Consider the following 6000-nt stretch of genomic DNA (forward strand, 5'->3'; position numbering starts at 1 on the left):
AATAATTTTATATTTAAATATTTTATGTAAAAAAAATTTTTATTTATTAATTATATTTAGATAAAATACAATAAAGTATTTTTTATTTATTTATTATGTAAAAAATATTTTTTTTTAAAAAAAATATTTGAAAAAAGATGTAAATGATAATTTTTTAAAAATATTTATTTTTTTAGTACTTTTATTATTAGAAATTTGTCAAACACACTAAAAATTAAAAAAAATCATTTTCTATTAAAAAATATCTTTTTTTATTGATTTAATGGTGCCTAAACAAGCACTTAGTATATGTTCCAGTACTCTCTACGAAATAATACATAAAATTATATTAAATTTTTATTAAAAAACTAAATAAAAAATATATATAATAATTATTACTATAAATATTTTATCATTTAAAAATATTAAAAATAATTAATATTTAATTTAATTAATTTGAGTTAGTTAAGTATTCATTTTATTTATTCGCTTAAGCAAATATTAAGAATTTAAATTTTGTCTTGTATATGTAACAATAATTTATTGACTAGCGATAAACTCTTAATAAATAGAATATTAATATGTAGTAGATTAATCTTCGATTTGTCGAGTTAAGAAATACAGTAGAAAAAAATATTTGTTTTGAAAATAAAATAATTTCTCATTGATAACAATACATATTTATGGAGATTTATCTTTATTGAAATTTACCTGGGACAATTTTATTTATTGGTATTATATTTATTCTTGAAATGATCAAAACAATATGATCAACGTTATTACGTGTTAAAACTTCACATTTTATGACATAATTTTCAAGTTTTCAAATTTATAGACTTACGTTATTACAAAAGCTATAAGATTATTGATTAATATTTATTGGTAACATTACTGAAACACCATCGTTGTGAGTATTAATTAGTGTGGAGAGAAACCATTAAGAATTTTGTTATTCAATATATAATTTATTCTATTAAAAATAAATTAATATTTTTTGAATTGGTAAATATATTTTCTTCTAATTTTTTATACCATTTTATTTGGTAATATTTGTCAATAAAAAATAACAAATGACTACACTATTTTACAATATAATGTATAGAATAATTTCTTATCTTGAAATTAATTCAATTAATGAAATAAAATTTAAAATAATTTTTTATTTGTTTACTCAAATTTAAATTTGACTTCAAAATTGATTAATAACTCATCCTTTTTTAATTTCAATAACCAAAAAAATTAGTTAGATGCAAAATATTCAATATTTAATAATTACAATCATTTAAATTTTAATTACCAAAAATTAAGTTAAAAATTAATTATAAGTTAATAATCGATAATGTATATTATAGTACGTAAATAATTATATCTAATGTATTAATTATTTATTTTTTTGACAAGGTTAATGTATAATTTATTGAGGATTTATTTATTGTCTAAAATTATTTTATAAATTTTATAGTACGTGAAAATAGTGATCTTATTTTTTATTATTATTTAAAAAATTATTTTTTTTATTATATAATTAACTTAATTAATAATTTTTATTATTGTTTTTCTACTAAAAAAATATCAGGATATATTATTTATATATATTTTTAATATTAATATGTAAGCAAGTATTTACACTATTATTCTTATTGTCTTAGATGATAACTTAAGTTATTTATTTTATATGTTTCATAATATAAATAACATTTTGTATCTTAAATTTATATATTACGAGGAGAAAAATCATAAAATAAATCATATAAATAGTCAATAGAAAAAAAATCATTTATCATATATAATAATCCATAATATATGTAGTTGTATATATTATAATTATCTATTTTAATTATTTAAATGATTGTTATTATTTTTACCTTTTCATTACATTAATAAATAATATTTAAAATTAAAAGAGAGAAAAAAGATAATTAATTTTTTTTATTTAAATAAAAAAATCTCTTGTAAATATATCTAACTTTTACATATACTGAATGTTATAATATATAATAGTGTAGTATTTATTACAATAATTATTTAAAATATTAATCCAAGATATACTTAACCCCAGTAAAACCTTAAAACAAGGAAGATTAATCTATGTCTATTGTTAGGGTCACAAATCTGATTTGAGTTCATTACCTTAAGGCCCAATATAGATGAAGGCCACGTGTCTTCGATCTTTCAAATCGTCTCAAATTAGATCTCCGTTGCTAATTAAGTATGATAATGAATACTTAGGAGAGCGTGGCGAGCACCTTTCTTGTCCCTCACTCCTGTTTTAAAAAAACATGCCCTCGTTTCCTCTCTGTCTTCGCAAATAACTATTTAATTATTCTCTCAAGTAAGCAAATCCCTTCAGGTATCGAAGGATTTAAAAAAAATTGAAAAAAGGCATAATATTAAATCATAAAATAATGAATTCAATATAATTCAACACAATTCATAACATATTCACTATGAAAAATAACATTTCAAAAGAAAAAATATAAAAATATATTCTAACATAATAACATAACATAATTTATAGAACGATACTAAACAACATAATGACGGATTTTAGAGAGAGAAAGAGAGAGAGAGAGAGAGTTAAGGTTGATAATGAATCTAGAAGAAAAAGGAAGGATTTGAATTGGAGGTAGAAATTAGGGTTACTAATTTATGTAGTTATAAATTAGGATAAATCAGTAATTTTACGGGTCTCATAGGGCGAGTACCTATCTCCCCGTTCTCATCCGCTTCATGTGGGCAAGTCGTGAAAATTTCATAAATCTCCATCTAACCCCAAATCATGAGTAATCCCCACAAATACTCGTTTCGACTGGTTAGTTTTTTTTTTTTATCCCTATTGCTAGCATTCTAATTTCTATTATGAAAAATATTCAATTATATAAAAATTACGTAATAATCTTGATTGATTTAAAATCAACTTATCTTATAATTAATTTAATTACTTGTAATAAAATAATTTCTAAAAATATAAAGCTCAAACTTAATAAAATAAATCATAACTTATTTATATTTAGATTTTCAAAAATACGGGTCGTTACATTCTACTCACCTTATAAAAAATTTTGTCCTCAAAAATTGATACAAGACAAAAAGATATACTTTAACCTTACTTTCAAACATATCAGGGAAGAAATGTAAAAAGATTTAGTATACTTAGCTTCAAAAATCAAGGAAGACATATCACACAAATATATAAAAAAATGTAATGTGATGCAAAAGTTTATAAAATAATTTGATACAAGTTAATTTTAAAACTCGGAACTTAACAATAGGCGCAATGCTTGCTCATAATCTTTAACGAAGTTTGATCACCTTATTGCATTCTTATAACCAAGCTTATTAATCCATGATGCATCACATTTTCACATGCTATATGTGATCCCAACTTAACACTTTTATAATCTATGCTCATCTTGCAATTTTATCACTAGCAACTATAATGTGACATCTACAAACCTTTTTGCTATATTCAAAACTTCACGACTTCTTGTGACGTCATACACTTACCAGTTTTATCTTCTGTATCAGCAATCTCGGTTCCATATAATTAATGTATCGTTCACTATGGTTAGGAATCGGACGTAATGCCAACACAACTTCTAGTTCACTCGAAGGGATACAAAACTAAGTTAAAAAAGAACAAGCAGCGACAATGTTCTAAAGGACTTGGAAGAATGTTTGAAATCACAAGTAAATAAGAATGTATAAAAACGATGAGGGGTAGCAGAAAGAAAATCAAATCACAATCTCAAGGAAGAATCTTGAATCAAAGAACTTCGACAAGAAATCACAAGTAAACAAGAATATATAAAAATAATGAGGGGTTGCAGAAAGAAAATCAAATCACAATCTCAAGGAAGAATCTTGAATCAAAGAACTTCGACAGGAACAATAACAGAAAAATGATGCATTTATTGGAATTGAATTCAAGCTAAAGTACAAAGTTCACAAGAGGAAGATGACCAAAGTCAATGGCATCGTCCACAAAATTCAAGAGAATGTTTAGGAACACAATTGAATAAAATGTCCACAGGAAATAGAAAAATATAAGGGAATTATTTCACTTTCTAAAAAGAAAAGATACAAAATAAACATTTCTCAAAAGAAATAACAAGAGCATAAATGTTTGCATTACATCGAAACATATTCAAGTTGAAATAAGTCATATGAGGTTTATAAAATGAAGGTTATTTAGAATAAAGACAAAAATCTTCCTTCAAAAATCTTGGAGGATACTTAGGTACATAATCAAGCAAAGATACGCATAAAACGACAACAAAATTGATAGAAAATCAAGTTGCATTTAAAGAAGAAAATCTAAGATAAAACTTTTTCATGAGTCCATAAAAGGATAGGTAGTGCATTGCAAACAAACCAGTTTAAATTATATAAAGAAGTTTTAGAGTTCATGTAAGGAAATGCATGTTAAATTGAAAATAATCTTATCAAAATTCATAGAATGATTGTGGATAGAATCAGGCAAAAGAAAACTCAAACCGAAACTTCTTTGAGAAGATCCAAAATAAGAATTTCCAAGAGGATACATTGTCTATGTAGAGGAACGCAAAATCAAAAGCTATAAGGTCAAGAATCTATAAGATAGCTAAGAGTATGATTAGAGCAAGATACGTATAAGATGCAGAACATGAAACAAAAGAATTAAATTGTGTCTTAAGAAAAAAAAATCTAAATTAGAAAACTTTGATAAGAACAATAAGAGAAAAGATGTTGTATTAAATCGAAGTAAGTTCCAATTGAATTAAAGTATAAAGTCCACAAGTAAAGGCGGCTCAGGTCAATGGTAATATTTCTAAAGATTTAAAGATCATTCTTTATAATGAAATAAGTTCAAACTCAAATCAAAGGGTACAAGATTCATAAAGAGAAATTAAGCAATTTCAAAGATGTATATCCTAAAAGATCCAAACGAATAGTTAGGTTCACAATCAAGCACAGATATATATGTGAACCATGGAGTATAACTGGAAGATAGTAAAATCATGTTCCAAGAAAGAAATTTGAATCAGAGAATTACAATGCAATTGATAAAAGAAAAATTGTATACCAAGTTATGTGAATATAAATTATACTTCGAATCGGAACTAATTCCTGAAACGTAACCTCTAATATTCCCAAACCGAGGGAGTACCACTACTCATCAGTTCTATTTCGTCTATGACGACCCATCAGTGTTCCTGTATACATAAGTCATTAGTATCAAGCTGGCCAGACTTAATACCATGAAATATGCAATGGTAAACTAATAGAATCATTTAATAGATAATCGTGCATTTAAAACTCAATCTCTTGTCATTAAGACAAATCTTACTGCATGACAGACGCACAGAGTATACAGTGAAGTGAGTCACTCCCAAGACTCTACAGGAAGGACTGCTCTAATACCAACTTGAAACGACCCTTCCAGTAGAATGTCGCGCTTAAGTTATGGTATTTCTACCAGAAAGGACATTACGTGAACTTTTCTGTTATTATTTAGTTAATATTGAGCCTTTACGATGTTAACTCATTTGCAGTTTTAAGAAAAAAAGCCAATATATTTTTTTGTTGATTTGTTTGAAATCATCACCAGATAAATCAAAATCATTCATAAGGTAAAACTATATCCAAATAGATATATATTCACTTAATTATTAATATGGTATAGTTAGTTAATACAAACTCAAAATCAGCTCCTGCCCCTCTGTAAAGAAACAAGATTCTAAATAATAAAGGCAAGGGAATATAAAATAACTTCACTTACAAATAGACCCTTCTACTTATCTGCTGCTTCGCGACGAGTCTTCATACTAGTATTTCTAAAAGGGTTAGAAAATTTGGGACGAGAACAAAATCACTCATTCTCAATAAAGAATAGGAATGTTGTAAAAGTAAAGAATAAAATACAAAATGTCAAATTGTGTCCCAAAATATTTATTCTTGTCAAACCTTTAAAATTCTTTGAATTTACGTTAGACAATTAGTTATTTTCTTTAAGTTATACTTCCTAAAATATATTTCCGT

Source organism: Arachis stenosperma, chromosome 7 (genome assembly GCF_014773155.1).
Source record: "Arachis stenosperma cultivar V10309 chromosome 7, arast.V10309.gnm1.PFL2, whole genome shotgun sequence".
NCBI lineage: Eukaryota > Viridiplantae > Streptophyta > Magnoliopsida > Fabales > Fabaceae > Arachis > Arachis stenosperma.